At 35.5% G+C, this 19122-nt stretch overlaps 2 pseudogenes; both read left to right on the top strand.

Annotated features, from left to right (window-relative positions):
* Positions 1 to 3396: 3396 nt before the first annotated feature.
* Positions 3397 to 5190, top strand: LOC141831591 (transcription factor bHLH130-like; annotated as a pseudogene).
* Positions 5191 to 10992: 5802 nt separating this feature from the next.
* Positions 10993 to 19122, top strand: LOC141831582 (protein EMSY-LIKE 1-like; annotated as a pseudogene).

Here is a 19122-nt window from a genome sequence, read left to right as displayed (position 1 = left end):
TGATGATAGGACTCTATAGATGTTTGATAGTGATTAGGAGTTGAATGATATGTAGCGGTTGATGTAGTTTGTTTCTCATTAGATTTTGATATTGTTATGACACATGTTACACTATTTTTGACTGATTTTGCCTCATAGTGGACACTTTTTGTATGATTGACTCTTGCTCTATAATATACCATTGGATTATTAATGTTTAGTTGTATTATCCTGCGTGAATGTATTACATACATGTGTTTTCCAGAGAAGTGTCATGTTGTTTTCATTATTTGGTTATTGTGTAGGTGGGGAAGTGCCCCATCTTTAATTGTTTGATGTATTGCGACTTATAGGGGCGTACTCTATCGTTGCATAAGTTAAAGGGGATCGCCCCATTCTTGATTTTGTGTTGGTGTTTATAAATTATAGAGGTGTGCCCTATATCTTAAGAAGACATAAGTTAAGGTGGAGTGCTCGTCGTTGTTATATTAGTCACTCCCTGTTTAACTTTATTTGATATTTGATAAAGTAGGAGAAATAATGTATTTAAGTGTATACTACATCGGATTGATATTATAACATGATGTTGTTGTTTTCATGCTTATTATGTTAATATCATGACATGATCGTGTTGTTTAATAATTGTTAAAAATATTGATATTATGATAAGTTGAAAATTAGCATAAACTTAAATAGATCATCAAATATCAAAAAAATAATTGATAAAAATATTGATATTATAATAAGTTGAAAATTAGTATAAACTTAAATAGATCATCAAACATAAAAAAAAGAAGAAGAGGTTATTGGTGCTATTATGCCTCAGATGATAAGTTTCAATAATTGATAATTATTTAAATTTAAGTTAATAAGGTAGATCTCACTTGTGTCATGAGTGTGCAAGTGAAGTCCTCGTAGGTCGGAAGATCGGATGTAAGGCAAGAAAAGTTCAAGAAGGTCGAGGATCGAATTCTTGGTAAGAAAAAGTCCACGCATGTCGGAAGACCGGATTCAAGGCAAAAAAAAAAGTTCAACAAGATCGAGGATTGAATTCTTAGCAAATGATGAAAATCCAAAGCAAATCACGATATCGGATGCAAGGGTAGATGAAGTCACATAGACGAAGAAACTCCCGTCATAAAAGAAATATGAGATTCATCTGACATGAGGTAATTGAGAAACAAGGGTATAAAAGCTTATGCTTGAGGGTTTAGAGACAAAACCCCTATTTTAGGGTTCACCAATCGATTACTATGGTATAACAATCGATTGATGAGCAAAAAATCCTAAACCTTAAACTAAAATTTCAAGTTTGCAACTCCAATCGATTGGCACAATTGATAGGGTTAAACTCAGAATTCAAGGTCTACTTAGTTGTTGCATCAATCGATAAGACAGAATGTGCTCAAATTGGTTGGTCTGTTCAATTGAGGGTTGTCAATTGATTGGACCAATTGTTTGACAAAGTTTTCTCGAGCCAACAGAGGTTTGCCAAATCGATTAGACATTGCCAATCGATTGAACCAATTAATTCGACATAGTTTTCTCAAGCAAATAAGAGGCTTACCAAATCAATTGGTGGATCAATTGAAGATCATCAATCAATTGATAATTTCCACCAATTGATTAGGTTAAACCTAGAATTCGGGTTTATTCAATTGTTGCATCAATTGATTGACAAGTTGATCCAATCAATTAGTAAGCAATTCCAAGTAAAAAGAAGGTACTCAAATCGATTAATCTGTTCGACTGAGAGTTGTTAAGTGAAATCGATTGATAGAGTTTTCTCAAGTGAACAGAGGCTTTCCAAATCGATTGGGCATTGCCAATGGATTAGACCCGGAATCGAGATTTCACTCCGTCGATCCAATCATTGGTAAGTAATTCCAAGCACACAGAAAGTACTCAAATCAATTAGTCTCTTCGATTGAGGGTTGTCAATCGATTGGACTAACTAATTGACAGAGTTTTTTGAGTGAATAGAGGCTTGCCAAACCAATTAGTGGTGGTAAAAATATTGTCCACTTTAGAACTAAGTGCTCATAATTATATTCTTCTATCTTATAAATCAATGGTTTTCTTCATATATTTTAAATGTAGGACTTTAATTATAATCTCGAATATTTAATAATATAAAATAATATTAAAGGATATTTAAATAAATGCACAAACTGACGTCATTTTAATAAAAAATAAAAAATGAAACACAATTTAAAAATAAAGAAACGACCTTTTTTATTTTTTTCTCGAAAAAAATAAATAAACAACGGGGTCAAAAGTTAGAGCAACTGCAATGGACGTGGCGTTATAACGCCCACGTCACTTTGGTGGTCGACCACTGGTCGACCACATGGAGTGGTCGACCACCTGATCGACCACCACCACATGCGGTCGATCAACTGATCGACCCCCGTGTAAAAATTCAATCGCGCACTACGTGGGACTCATCCACTGTCCCGATTAACACGTTCAATGTTCTGAACGTGTTAAATATCTCTCTCCTCTCTCACTCTTCCACTTCCTTTCCTCTTTCATACATCACCCTATTAACGCGCGATTAACGCGCGTTGCGGATGCTCTTAGAAGGTAAATTTAAAAATCCTCTACTTTTTTATTGACAATAATGAACACATAAATTACATTGTACATAATACATAAATAATTTTTACCTATAAGTCTACATCTTAGCTAGCAACACAAAGGCATTATTACTTTAATCGCATATACTTAAACATAATTAAGGATTTAGTCTTAACTGTGCACAATTATTACTCCCCAAGGTACGACAGTTACTCTCGTATTCATTAAGCTACCTAAAAGTGTATTTTATAACGGTCGATTACCCCAAATCTTACCACGCACTCAGCTTGCCCGTGGGTCTAACATTGGGGCACCACGTATCCCAATCACCAGGTTGGTAGTTTTCGCGGGGAATTCGTATGGAATGTCAGCCCTCACCCGGGTAGATTGACCTCAAAATTCGGTCGGATGCCACAAAAAGCAAACAAAATCCAACGAACACTTAGCAAAAATAGTAAACTCCCAATCACTAGCTCGCACGTAGTCTGTACCATTTAGTACGATGACGCCGCAGGGACATGTTAATCATGTCGATGATGCATGGGACGAGAACGTGTGTTGTCGCAGACACGAAACACGAAAAGATCCGTTTATATTGGCCACTAGATATGGCCCCTGAGAAGACTTCGGCTAGTAGGGTCCACCGACGATGGAAGAGTCGCCACCGAGAATGACGGCGAGGGGGCGCGTGTTCGTGACGCCTCAGCGAGTTCTAATCGTCCGTGAGCGCTCTTCCTCGCTCGCGGAGACGACGTCGAGAACAATAAAAAAATCATCATTAAGGAAATCAAGATGAGATCGAAGCTTTTTTTTTTTAATTATTTTTCACGGTGGTCCAAGAGAACGAGTGGAGTTCCTTGCAGAGTTAGGAAGTGGAGGTGGAAGAGGAGACCAGCCGTGAAGGAAAAGGTTTTTTCTTTCTTTCTTTCTTCATCTTGAGTTTATATATGAAGTTTTGTTCTGTTTAATTCTTCAGTTTGTTCGATTGATTCGCAGAGCTCGGCGTTGTTTTGTGGTTTTGGATCGAGGATTCGGGATAAAGATTGGATTTTTGGAGTGTATAGTGATGTATGGATCGCCGTCGATGCCGGCGTCGAAGGATCTAAGCTCCGTTCTGTTCGCCGGAAACCACCCTCAGCAGCAGCCGATGAGCTCCGGTGGCCTCCTCCGCTACCGATCGGCTCCGAGCTCCCTGCTCGGAGAACTCCGCGAGAGTTTCCTCCCGGTGAGCTCCCCGTGTCCCGAGACAGCAACAAGCGCCGCCATGTTCTGTAGATTTTTAGCGGAGGATATCCAGATCCGCGACGACGTGCCTCCCGGACGCGGTGGCGCCGCCACAACCCAGCCGCTCCCCTCAGTTCGCTACGCCGGCGTCGGCGGAGCGGAGCGGAGCTCTTTTCTCCCCTGCTTCGCAGCAAAACCACCACCAGCAGCAGCAGCAATTCGCGAGGGTGATGGAGCAAACTAAGAACGGCGGCGGCGCCGCCTCCGGCTCCTCAAATCTCGTAAGGCAAAGAAGTTCCCCCGCCGGAGTTCTCTCGCATCTCAACGCGAATGCCGGTACAAAATTTCCTCCTTTTTTGCTGCTCCCTCTCAGAAATTCTGGATTCCATCCTTTATAATCGCAAGCAATCCAAAAATCTTCGTATTTCAAGGATATCCGAACATATCAAAGAATCAAATCAGCTTCTCTTCAATCCAACCCCCCATCATGTCCCAAATCCCCGAGGTCGTCATCGCCGGCAGCAGCTCCGACGACAGCAGCGGTTACATTCCGCGATTTCCGTCAAGCAATTGGGAGAACTTTTCGCGGGGAAAGAACACGATCGAAGATCTCAATCCAACAGAACTCGAGGCGAGGAATCACGTGCCGACTCTGCCCCATCAGTTCAGCTTGCCGCCGAAGCCCACGCCGGAAATGGCCACCATGGAAAACTACTTGCACTTCCAGGAGACAGTAGTCCCATGCAAGATCCGAGCCAAGCGAGGTTGCGCAACTCATCCCCGAAGCATAGCCGAGAGAGTACTTTATCTGATAACACAATCTTCGTTCTAATCTCATAACAGAAATCATTCAAAAAAGAAAAATTGATCACTTTTAATTTTTCTTTTCAGGTGAGGAGAACAAGAATCAGTGAAAGAATAAAGAAGCTTCAGGAACTAGTCCCAAACATGGATACGGTATTATGATCATTTACTCCGTTAAATTAAACAACACTTTAACTGGTAATTTCTCACAGCTCTCAAATCCATCTACTTTTACTGCCAGCAAACAAACACTGCAGACATGTTAGGTCTGGCCATCAGCTACATCAAAGATCTCCAAGAACAAGTTCAGGTATTTTCGTCTATCGTCTGAACGATCGCCAGTCACGTTGCTCATGTGTTTTTTTGATGATGCAGACACTTTCCGAGAGCCGGTCGAGCTGCACTTGTTCATCTGGCAAGCAGAAGCAGAAGCTTGAGAAGTAGAAAAGTGAAAAATCCATGTAGATAATAATCTGCGTTTCATGAAGAATCTGTAAATAATCTTCAGATGTATGCTTGTATTCCATCTTCTTTAACCGAGAACAACATTGTCGATTCCATGAACTTGATGATTAAAAGCTAAAACTTATCCTATTCTTTATTCGACTGGGTGTATAATAATGGAGAAAGGAACTTGTCCCTTTTGGATAACTTTCATTTTCCCGTGTGTGCGCGCTTTGCTGCAAAGGAAGTGGGCTGATGTGTCTTGGATTTTAATCAAAGTACAGCATGTCTTTTTCCGAATGAGAACAAGAAACAAAATCATACGTGAGCTGTAGGGAGAGCGAGGTTGTTTTGGCTCGCATCAAAAAGCAAATATTTCTGCAGTGATTCAGAGGTGAATGATTAGCCAGCCAGCCAATATTCAGAAATGCTTTTGGGGAATTATTGAGGCCATGAACTGTGTTTGAGTAGTCATAGATGGAAAGGGATGGAACCCTGTTTGGGAAGTAAGTATTTAATGCAAAGGTAGAGGATTCTGCTGTGGATCTTGTGATGCCAGTGGTCCCTTGCAGGACCACGGGATGAACATTAGAGCACAGCAAAAGGGGGCTTCCTTCTTCCTTCCTTCCTTCCTTCGCTGAAAAGGAAAAGCAGAGGGCCGAACGCAGAGAGAATCTACCAGAAGAAAAAACCTAACCATGTTTGTTGTTATTCATTTTTTTTAAAAATAAATAATCTGATATATTTTCAACTTAAAAATATTTTTATTTTAATATTTTATAGCAGCTAAGGCCATAATTATCCGAACATTATAGCCGTCAATTTAGGGGACTCGTTGGGTTAGCCTATCCTATCAAACAATTTAAGCGGGTCAGATTAAAATTTTATCAATATATTTTAAGTCTCAATTCAGATAGATTGATCCGTGGAGGGCTCGCAACCCGCATGAATTAGCCCGTGGCCAAAGACGAAGCCACGTGAGGGTTGCCCTGGGCTATAGCCCAGTTCTCACGTGGTCCAAAATAACTAAGTCCCACTAGTTTATTATTATTTATATTATATTAGATATTAAATTTTTAATAAAATTAATTAATTAATTAATTGAATCATTGAATACGAAATGAAGGTGTTGGATTAAAATCGGATTGGGATTAAACAAAATCCATCCGGTAGGTGTGAAGATGAAAAATATGTTGGTTCAAATTGGGATTAATTTGTATCTGATTTGACCAAATTATGGTTGACGTGTTTAATTAGATTAAATCGGTTTAACCAATTTAAAATCAATTAGGGAATTTTTGAGAAAAGATCCTGCATCGCTCCCACCGCCTCACACACAAGCCTCCATGCACTGGCTTCTTCTTCTTCTTCTGATGATCTTCTTTCTGATTTTCTCCTTCCTCCTCATTTTTTTTTCTTCTCAACTATAACTTAATTATTTTTATCTTCTCTTTCTCCTATAGCAGTGCTTTGTTTTTTTTCTTTCTCTTCTCAAAAGTTGTAGCACTCATTTGTCTCTTTCTTTTCTTGTTTTCTAACTGACCAACAACCCTAATCCTTCCTCTCCAATAAGAGCAACCCTTGTTTTATCTTTTATTATTGTCGGAGCTACTTGAACCCACCAAAAAAGAGAATAAAATTTTTGTTTTCTTTTCCTTTCATTCTTGTAGTTGTTTTTATTATTTATTTATTTTTTCCCTTGGTCAGTTTAAGCAAACCAACAATAGTTCCTATTGTTTGATTTATCTTTTAGTCTTTGGGCTTTACTTTATTTCTAGTCTTCGACCAAATGCCAATAGTGGGAAAAACAAGTCACCATAGCAGTTTTTCATCCAATAATAGGAATCTCTAATTTTTATTTTGTCTAGCCTTGTTATCCTTTGCCCTAAGTCTAGCAAACAACAAATAATTTTATTCGATAGTAACAAATATTGAATAATAATTTAGAATATATCGAGGTAGTGAGATTAATATTCGATAGTAACAGATGTTGAATGTCTCCTTTGGAGAAGACAAAAAGCAGTCGGCTTTGCCAGCTTGCTGGCAACGGTGAAGTGAGAAAGAGGAGGAGAGTAAGATGTTGCGGTGAAAATAAGTATTCCCATCAACTCTAATTCAAGCCTCCCCAAATATAATTTCTAGATCCGTCCTTGCTCGCGGCGGACTTGGGTTGGTCCGTGCATTGAAAAAGTTTATTAATTTATTTTAAAATTTAAAATTAAAATAAAAAATTCAATGAATTAGTGAGTTTTATCCCTCTAAGTTACAATTAAGTTTAAAATTTTCAACCTATTAATTTAAACTATAATCTAAATTTTAAATTTTAAATTTTTTGTTATTTTTTTGACAGGGTCGTGGATTGGTCCGTCTAGCCCGCCAATCTGCCTTGGGTTGGATTGGAGATTTCCAACCCGCCAAGTCGTCAGTCGGCCTGTCGCAGAATGATGAATTTTTAGTGGATTGACCCGTTCTGTCATAGGTTGGTCCGTTTGACAACTCTACCAAACATATTTAATATAAATTAATTTAATATTTTTTTTAAATTTAATTTGATCAAAATTATTATATAATCCAATCTTTAATTTTTTTAAATTTTTTTAAAATAACTTAATTATAAATAAAAATAAATAAAAAATTATAAAATAATATTGACGCCATCTGAATGTCTGAAATCTTTGGTCGCATGGACAGACCGTGCGACACACAGTATATGAAGTTTTAACGAATCATATCCAATGGATACTCTTTTTATAAATATTATCAAATGGGAACTTATCTCCCAAAATACCATCTAAATTTATTATTTCTAAATTGATTTTAAAATTTAAAATTTAACAAAATAAATAAAATGGACTTATAAGATCTACTAAATATAAAAATGTGATTTTTTTACATAGCCACTAATAAATAATTATTATAACGTGTATCCATCTCAAAATAAAAAGGATGATCTCGTAATTCTTGATATGTGAAAATGTGTTATTAGGTGCTTTATTTTTCCATTAAGATTGAACTTAAACCTGTGCTCGAGAGATAATTATCCATACACTGATAAGGGATATATGGATTTTCAAGAAGAGAGAAGCTGCGGTAGTTCCCTGGATTGCTCAAATCCCACGAGTGAATAAAAAGTTAGATCTACATTGGATTTCACCTGAATCGTCCCATCTATCCCCTGAAGAGAAGTTTGATTTCAAACTCTAATTTGAACAAGAGGAGTACATCATACTAATGTGCCTTGAATGATCCACATCTCCAAGATTTTTTATAAAAGAATCGCACGTTTGATAATTCATTAGAGTTGGGATGTATCTTTTGGGCACAATGCATGATAAAAGATAAAGATTATTCTTAACGATGAGGATTCATATTGGATATTTTTGAATATTTATGGAATTTGAACCACTAATAATAATGGAGTATCAGGATCCTTCTAGATTTTCTAAATTTATTTAATCGTAAGTTCGGATCATCCACATTCGAGATTAATCAGATATCTAAATTAATAATAATAATAATAAAGTTAAAGTACTTTTGCTTTTTACTAATTTTTTTACTCCAACTAAATTGATTTTGAAAAAAGTCAACTAATTTTGCATCACACATATTCTTCTTTAAATATTAACTAGTTCCGTTTGATTTATACTACCACGTAGATTTTGTTTACATTTTTCATGGGTTTTTAAACAATATGTCCTCGTTCTCTCTGTGTGAACTATTGCAACTGTCGCGAGTGGCGGCGGCTTTAATGCCCTTTCAAAAAAACACTCGCCAATCTCGACGTTTCCCTTTAGCTTCAGAGCTTCAGATCCATTTCCGGATCTCAACAAAGCGATTTCGACGCCGCGAGAGGGTTTTGCTTGCGGGTCACCCTTCACGGGCTCGATCGACTCCAAAATCCTCTCGGCAATCTCGCCTCCCCCTCCGGGCGACGCCGACGATTGCTCGAATTCCCCTCTCGGGCTTGCAGTCGCGGCTCGAATCCGCATTCCCGTGCTGGATTGATTCGCTTCTGGTGGTGATCAGGCGGAGCATTTGCTCGAGGCGGATCGGTTTTTCTACCTGCTACTCTTCTTGACAGCGGTTTCGGTGATTTGGAAAGGTCCGTTTATTCGGATCTTTGTCGGTGTGGGAGTCTGGCGATGGATTACGGGCCGACGGATAGCAGCGGTGAGTCGCATTTGTTCATCTCGTTTCGAAATTAGAAATTGGTCCGATTGTTTGGGGGTTTAGAGAGTGAATTCCCGTAAAGGGCATTAATTTTCGGACACATTGCAAACGAGCTGAAGAAGCTATCTGTAGATTTGGAGTCAAATGGCTTCAAAACCTTTCACTTGGATAGGGAGTCCGATCTACGATTTTCAGTTTCATCAAATTTTAGATAAAATTTTCTCACGTGTCTCTCTAGCTGCTGTAAAAGGTGCTTTATTGCTTCGCAATATTGTCATATCTTCCGACTTTCGCAGTTGTCTTGATCATCACTATCTTCGTCAAGCATTTCATCAATTTTTCAGATAAACTCCCGTAGCTCTCTTGCTGCTGAAAAGGAGCTTCGCAATCATCTTCAATCATCATCCTCGACAAGCTGTGTTTGTCCCAAATATTTAGGATTAGCTATACATCTTATAATTTTATTGAGTTTTATGGAAGGTTACATTGCTAGTAATATTCAAATTAATTATTTTTTTATTTCATTAATTTACCCCCTCTATCTCTTACATCTTCCTCTCTAATTGATTCATCAATTTCAATTGTAGAATCTAGTTCTCACTTTTGAATATGTCAATATCATCTCAACTTATTTTCCTTTTATTATCTACTTGGCTATACTTAATTGCTCCGCAAAAGAAGCATTTTTGTTTCATCTTTCCTGGCATTTGAAATACGTTTCTTAAATGTTTTATCCCATGATGGTTTAATCATTCTCATAATTTCTCTTATAGTAAATTCAAACTCCATTGGCTGTTAAACCTCCACTTACTTTCATGTATGCAAAATTGTTAGTTAGCATCCTCATATGTATCAAGTGTGACAAATGTAAAGCTTAGGAAAGTCCAATTTAAGTCTTTCAAAATCCAATCTGAACCTAATGTAGACCCAATTACAAATAATTTCTCAATAAACATATAATTTGGGTCAATCAAAGGCTTATTTTTTACAATACTATACAGTGGAATACAAAAATATAACTGCTAAGTAATAACTATTCAATAAATCATTGAAGATCATAATGTTCACAGCCTTCCTATTACTATGCCTCTGATATATCATACGGTGTGTAATAAAATGAAACTCCAAGAGCTACTTATATCCAGATATTGTACCTATGCTAGTTCAACTTGTAGTTGTCAGCCAAGATATATTGATACACATGCGAATCAACCTGTTACAAATTTACAATACCAAGCAATATTTACTATGGGGATGTATTGTATTGATCTCACTTGTATGCTACAAGTATTGATGTTCTCATCCAATACAAAGACACTCATCCTTGCATCTAGAGATTCTTACTAATAAGACATTCTGAGTTATTTTTACTCTTTCCGGGCTAATTTCTAAACCAAAATGATTACTGACATTTTAATCCTTTTTCTTGCACCACCTATTTTTTCCCTTATTATCCCACCTTTAATTTTTACTATGTTTGCTGATGAATAAAAATGAGGGAGCATTGCACATAACCTGCTTCCATATGAAGATGCAATTGATAATTTAAAATTCCTTTTTGACATTTGAAACATCATGTTAAATATTTCTTAAGAGCGTTAGTTTGTTAGAATAATCGTCAACTGTTTCTCTTGAGCCATCACTCATCATTTTCAGGCTTCTAGTGCAATCTCATTATTTCATAACACTGCAGGAACTGATGATGATCTCCCACCATATCTTCAAAATCCTGGTGCAGCTGCACAGACTGTGGCTGCTGGTGGAAAATCTACCATTGGTGTGCTTCCTCACTCCAGGGTACAAAATGATATGGAGATCCTAATACATGAATTTGAGCAAGAAGCCTACTGCTCTGTTCTTCGAGCGTTTAAGGCCCAATCAGATGCTATTACTTGGGTAATCATCAAGACACATGCAATCAGTTTTTTTTGTTAACATTTAATACTTAAGATTGATATAAACAAATATGTTTCTGCAGGAGAAGGAAGGTCTGATTACTGAATTGAGGAAAGAGCTGAGATTAACTAACGAGGAACATAGAGAACTACTACGCAAAGTTAATATTGACAATGATGTTAAGCGTATAAGGTTTGTCTTTAAAAAAATTTCACAATGATTTTCTTAAACTTATTGATTGTGGAGGAATATCAACTAAAATGCTTGACAAAGTTTTAGGTTTGTATCCAATAAGATGTCACCATCCCCTAATAATGCAAGCAAAGAAAATTTAGATTTTATTTTGGCAAGATCTCCTTTTTAGGAGGATTATCTTTTGGGGAAGTGGTAATGTTGGTAATTAGCTATTTTGTGTTGGATTTTATCCCGTTTGGTGGGCTTACATGTTATTTGTGACATGCGGATATGTGGCATTAAGAAAATCAAACCTAATAAGTGATTTAACCAATATGGAGGGTTTGAGTTATTGGATGTGGAAGATTTATACGTGTAGATCCCGCCGAATCATTATCATTAATGGTTGATAATGGATTAGATCATATATATAGGGCATGGTCTCCGTTGGATTAAGTATTCTGATAGATCTCTTCTCTCTCCATCAGTTGTGAGATTACTATGCTGTCAACCTAGTTCCTTCGAAGACTGACCCCCTTGCTCTCCTCTTTTCAGTAAGATTTCTGAATTTGGGAACAACACACAAAAGAGACGATGACTTTTCCGTTGCAATCGGGTTCATCGTCTTACCTTTGGATCATTTTTCTTACTATAGATATCGATGAAACTAAATCTCTTGTTATTTTGTTTTCCTATATTTGAGTTCATATTGTTTTAGAATTCATACGGTTAGGAAAATAATTTACCCAACAAGTGTTATCAGAGCCATGATTGTTTCGTCGTTTTCTATAACGACAAAGTTAGGATTTTTGTCCATTTTGTTGTTTATGTGCTAGATTCGATTTTTCTAGCACAAAATAATTTTTGTTCGTTGAAATTCTTGAAAAGAAAAACCTAGGGTGGCGACATTTGGAGTTTTTGCAAGTTTCGCGAAGAACACAAAAGAACAGCGATAACCATTGCCTTTTTTCTGTTTTTTTTTGAAGAAAATCACCATTTGGACCTAAGACTAGGGTTAGAGTTTTGGCGCACCACAACCGTGTTGAAAAACACAACCAGGCCATGCTGCACAACATGGTCGTGCTTCCAAGCACGACCTGGCCACCCTTGTGTAGCGTGCTAGGGGTAAAACGCGGGTCCGGACACGACTCGTGCCAGTGGACACGGCCTGTGCCAGCGAACACAGCAAGGCCGTGTTGCATTCTAGCCTTCCGAACACAGCCCATGCCAGCATACATGACTTGTGCCAGTGAACACGACCTATGCCAGCGAACACAGCAGGGCCGTGTTGCATTCTAGCCTTCCGAACACGGCCCATGCCAGCAGACATGACTTGTGCTAGCGAACACGGTATGGTCGTGTCGCGTGCTAGTGCGCACCACGAACGTGTGGAGCCTGCTCATCTTGAGTGTTGACTATGACTGTGTTATGTCTTGGAAACATAATTTTCGGATCTCCTAGAGTTTTCTTGAGTCTAGTTATACACTTGCTATTAAATTGAACTATTGTATCAACCTAAAGGAAGACACCTTAGGTAGGTTTAATGCATTTGTGTCGGTAGACGTATATTTATGTTAAAAGTAATTGACCCTAAGGAAAATTCCTTTTAAGTCAGATATATGTTTAAGGGTAGCTTACAACTACGGAATAATTTTTTTGTTTATTCGGATCATACACTTAATATGTCGACCAAAGAAAGACATGTTACGTACTTAATGAACACAAACATTCTATTTTGATATATTGTATGTACTTAAGTTCAAAATATTCATGGGTATCTTGTTTATTTTTTGACCATGTGAAATAAATTATCATGATTTACTACTACTATTTAGCATACGGTGCTTGTAAATATGATATGAAATTCATTTTGGAATCATAAGATTAGATCATGATTTGCTACTATAATTTAACATAAAGTGTTTGCAAATATAATTAGGACTCTTTTGAGTCATTAGGAGGACCAATTGAAAATTGACATGTACAAATAACATTTCATATAATTTTCATACTACATATCCATATCTTAATCTATGCCATTAATAAAATTTATATTGTGATTATTTAGGGCTTATTGCAGTCATATTCTAGTAATTATGAACTTATTAGTCTTATATCAATGGAATTAATGGTTTAGATTATTTTTTGGGGTATTTTATACCCATAAAGTTCGACATTATTGGTGACGTTAACTAAGATTTAATTGTATGTCATATACAAATCATATATATCCCAAGTGGAAGACTATTGAATTTTATCAAGTTTGGTGGGCTTACATGTTATTTGTGATATGCGGATATGTGTCATTAAGAAAACCAAATACATTAGAGTGTGTTTGGTTAAGTTATCATATATCTTCTCGGTTATGTGATTATCAGGTAATCACATAACCAAGGTTATAGGATATAAAACATAACCTAATGTTGTTTGGTTCAACTTATTTATTTGGAGGAAATAAAACATAACCAGTTTAACATTTGCTATATTACCCTTTATTCAATTAATTTATAAAATAAAATAAAATAAAATTAATTAATAATATTAAAATTAATAATATTAATGATGATAATAAATTGATAATATATAAAATAAATAAATATAATTTATTTATAATTTTTTAAATTTAAAATAAATTTATATATTTTTAATAAAATAATTATTTAATCAAATAATTCGTTAAATTAATAAATAGAATTCATTAATTTTATTTTTTAAAATTTAAAATAAATTTATCTATATTTAAAATTTTGTTAAATTAATAAATATAATTTGTTAATTTTATTTTAATAAAATAATTCATTAAAATAATTATTTTAATAAAATAATTTCTTAAATTAATAAATATAATTCATTAATTTTATTTTTTAAAATTTAAAATAAATAAATAAATATATTAATAAAATAATTCATTAAAATAATTATTTTAATAAAATAATTTCTTAAATTAATAAATATAATTTATTAATTTTATTTTTAAAAATTTAAAATAAATTATCTCTTTTAAATTTATAAATATTTAAATTAAAATTTATTTAATTAATTAAATTTATTTCAATTAGGTTTCACAGTACATTCAATTAACTCAGTTTTAAAATCGGAAGGTAATTATGGAAAAATAGGCTGGCAAGGTAATCACATTCCCGGATTATAACTCATTTGCTGATGTGGCGATGATGCTGCATTACTTAGGAATCGATTATAACCTATATCAAACAAGGAATCCTGCGGAAGAAGACAGAGAGTAAGGGGGTCACTCTTCCGAAGGAACTAGGTTGACGGCATCATAATCTCTCAGCTGATGGGGAGCGAAGAGAACTGTCAGAATACGTAATCCAACGGGGAACATACCCTATATATATGACTTAATTTGTTATCAACCCATTAATGATATTTGTTCGGGTTAGCGGGATCTACGCATGTAAATCTTCCACATTCAGTAACTTCCCTCCATATTAGTTAGATCACTTAGGGGACGTTTGGTTGAGGGTTATCGTTATCAACTAATATGGAGGGAAGTTATTGAATGTGGAAGATTTACATGTGTAGATCCCGCTAACCCGAACAATTATCATTAATGGGTTGATAACAAATTAAGTCATATATATAGGGTATGTTCCCTGTTGGATTACGTATTTTGACAGTTCTCTTCACTCCCCATCGGCTGAGAGATTATGATGCCGTCAACCTAGTTCCTTCGGAAGATTGACCCCCTTGCTCTCTGTCTTCTTCCGCAGGATTCCCGGATTCATGTGGACAGCACACAAAATAGACGATGGCTTTTCTGCTGCAATTAGGTTCATCGTCTTACCTTTGTATTATTTTCTGCTATAGATATCAATGAAACTAGATCTCTTGTTATTTTGTTTTCCTATATTCTATTGTTTTAGAATTCATGTGGTTAGGAAAACAATTTACCCAACATTTCGATGTCAAGAAGATTGGTATCTTCTAGTTTAGTAAGAATACCTTTTAATTTGATATGAGTTTAATGAGACACTTGCATTTCCCGATTTGCATTATTTGTTTTTTTAGTATCATTAGGGTTGAGTCTATAATATTGGTGTTGTTCAATGTACTGGAATATTTTAGTTAATAAAATTCCAATTTGATTAATCTTTGTGTGAGATCATTCTTTCTTTATGTGAGACAATTATCACTTTGCTTCATCAATTTCGATATCAATTCTCTGTGTAAGCTTGTCTCCTACTTTACTGTTCAATACTCCATCCTAACCTTTGATTGTGGGTTTATGGTCCAAATTTGGTGCTATATCACCTAATTACTTGTAGATGGATATTTATATATATATACTGAATTGTATTCAACAAATATCCTAGTGAGTTAGTGCCAACTATGCATTTTGGCTCCATTATAAATATTCAGTACGATAGTGCACTTTCATATGTGCTCAATATTTCCGATAATACTATTGCCATTAATCTTTTGCACTAAGTACAGACACTACACACATTAATTATAAGGGAAAGGACAGCTGTAGGTGATGCAATTGACAACTTTCAGTTAATTTCTATCATTTAAATTATTAATTAATTGTTGTATCTTATTTCTTCTCTGTATTTGAATTTATTTTCTCAGAATATGGAGAATCCATCTATCATCTCAGTGTCGACAATGTCATATACTGTCATTTGTCTCATTTTATCCAATTAATTATATAACTAATATTGCCATACAACTATTATGGCTCACGTTCATTTTCCTACAAAGGATTTTAACCTTACACTTATGTAAATTATTGTCGAGAAAATCATGTTATCTTTATATTTATGGATTTATATCTTTCTTTTTAATTCACCCAATTGTTTCTCCTCATTTATAAGATGGTAGTGGAAAATGGTCTAGTGATAAAACAAATAATTCATGGATGTATGGATGTTGAGTTATCAATATCTAATTTACTCGAGTACTAATTAAATTTTATGGCATATTTGTATATTTATAATGCATTTATTAATGCATATATAATTATAAATAAGACTATATACTTGTAAGAAGCCTTAGAAGCATGCCCGAACTTGGTTGATTTCAATTGTTCCTATAGATTCAATTTGTTTATTATATATATACAAATATATGCATGTATGTATATTCTTGAATGTATAATAGCATATGTAAATATAATTAGTCTTTTTGGTCGATCTAGGTAAATCTTCGTTTATATTTATGTATTTGTCATATTTTATGACCAATATTTGAACTTTAGCTCAAATATTGTAATATCATTTTCAATAACTTCTAGAATGATATTTATTATTTATGTATATGTATTAATTAAATTTTCAGTGCAAAAGACCTGTCATACATTGCTTAAAATGTAATAGCTAAAATATTAATGTAATTTTGCACAATGCATGGGTTATCCACTAGTTAACCAAAAAGCCTGATGCATTGTTAGGGAGTGGAGACAGGCTTGTGGAGTGCAATCTAGCTTAGTGAATAGTGTTCAAACTGCACTTGATATGATTTCCAGCCCCACTCTTTCAGCTTCTCAAAAAAGGCAGAAGACATTAAACTCGGCAGCTGCTTCATCTATGGGAGGATCTCTCTCTGTGCTGCACCCACAACCAGGTGCTATTTCACTACATACATCAGCATCAACTGCAAAACAAGGAAATATGGCAGGCGCCAGGGGCAAGAAGACTAAACCTGTGAGTTAATATTTCGTGGATTCATGTTGATGGAGATAGTTTTCCTGTTACTATTTTCTTGCTATTGAATAATTTTTCCTGCAGAATCCTCCTGGTTCAATTGGAATTGATCAAGTTAAGAATATAGCAGCTGAATCTGCTGATGTTGCAGCAAATGCTTCATTGGTTGGACAGAAAGTAATGACAAGATGGCCATATGACAATAACTTCTATGAGGCTGTTATAACTGACTACAAAACTCATGAGGTTGATTCACTGAGTAGTATGCATCTACTATTTCTCTGAAAGAGCAGCAAATAACCAATGTGCTAATGTCATGCCATTATCAGGGTTTACATGCTCTTGTATATGATCTGGACACAGAACATGAGACATGGGAATGGGTCAATCTCAATGAGGTAATGTTTAGTAATGACTTGGTTTTCTGTAGTTATGCCTTTTGCTTCTTGGAGTTCGGCACGATTCAATTACTATGCTGGTTTTATGGTCTGTTTCCTTGGCTTGTGCTGTGTCATTTATCCAGTAAAATGGTCTGATAACTTTTATCTCAAGGTCAACTTGTTATGCACAAAACCAGTATTTTCAGAGCAATGGAATGCTGATAACATAAGTTTGACCCTTGTCTCATTTTTCAAATCTTTCAATTCCTTGATTTTTTTACTATTTGTGAAAATATGGTTGATCCATACTTTCAAGAAAATTGGTGCCAATCCAAATTAAGAACAAACAACCTTTAATATCAAACTCACTAACCAGCTAAACAAGCTTAAAAAAATAAAAATTTCAAACCATCAAACAAGTTTGAATTGATATCTTGATAACATCTAAATGATGCAAACTCAAACTCATAAAAAAAAAAAAAAATCCAGTCAAGTTTGTACAATTGTTTCAAAGTTTGGTTCATTTTAGATTTGGTTTGGTTTGACTCGTTTGCAGCCCTATCTATTTTCTCTGCAATATTAAAATAAAGGTTGTAACTGAAATAAAAAAGAATAATGAAAATTATCCATTTCAATAAACTGGCACAAGGTAAACTTTCATTCATTTGGCTGCTTTCAGCAGTCTTCACTCAGATTACATTTTGTGTTCTTGGCAGATTGCTCCTGAGGATATAAGATGGGTAGATCGTGAGCTTGGTAAGTACAAACCAGGAGACCGCCATCGACTTGGTAAGAAGTCAAGCCTCAACGGTGCCATTCCAGGTGTCGGCAGGGGAAGAGGATCAAAGAACCGGTTCAGCAAAGAGTACTACATGCCATCTCAAAATGGACCTGGGAGAAAGGATTCCCAAAACATTAAAATACTAGATATAAAAGTTATTGTCAAGGATGTACGTGAACAGATCATTACATTTGTTGAATTGCAAAACAAGTCGATGTCTAATGCACTGTTTCACTTTGCAGGTGGAGAGAATTCTTGACATTAGTCCTCCAGATCATCAAGAGATTGAGAAGGCAAAGAAACTTCTTAAAGTAAAGAGGAATTCTACAAATAAATTTTAGTTTCTTTGTGCCACTTGTACTTACTTCGACTTGTGTGTTCATGGCATTTCTACAGGAACATGAGCAATTACTGATTGAAGCAATCACAGAGCTTGATAACATTTCTGATAGTGAAAACGGTAGTGCATTTTACTTAATCACTCAGCCCTCCAAACTTTTATAGGATCGAAACATGTTAAGATCACATACACTTTGAATGCATCCTCCCAATTCATCTGCATCTGGAATGGAAGTTCAATTATTTGCATGCGCAAATGGAAATTCTCTTAACCGCTTTGTTTTAGACTTCTAGTATTACAAGTAGATTTGGTTTACCCTCTTGATAACACAATTGACAATTTGTTGGTAAAAGGCGATATGTTATCCTTGCTAAGTCGATAGATTTTTAAATCAAAATTTTCTATGACACAGAGGAAGATGACCAATTCTCCCATAGACGAGCCAGGGAGCGAGGCATGGCATGGACTGACTGGCCACGCGGACAAAAACAAGGATTTCATTTCCCAGGCATGCTGGAAGGCCAAGGAGGTTCTAATGGCGATCACATGGCCGGAGATGGTACTGCATCCAACTATCATAGAGATGAATTCTATGGGATATAACATTATGCCTGACAATCTATTCACCAACAAGACTACAAGGATGATCATTGCTTGCATTATCAAAAGTCGGATGAGTAA

The sequence above is a fragment of the Curcuma longa genome, chromosome 1 (genome assembly GCF_044706935.1).
Source record: "Curcuma longa cultivar G26 ecotype Majalengka, Jawa Barat chromosome 1, ITB_CL_G26_1.1, whole genome shotgun sequence".
Taxonomy (NCBI): Eukaryota; Viridiplantae; Streptophyta; class Magnoliopsida; order Zingiberales; family Zingiberaceae; genus Curcuma; species Curcuma longa.
The sequence above is the reverse complement of the archived record's forward strand: the minus strand, read 5'-3'. Positions and strand labels throughout refer to the sequence as shown.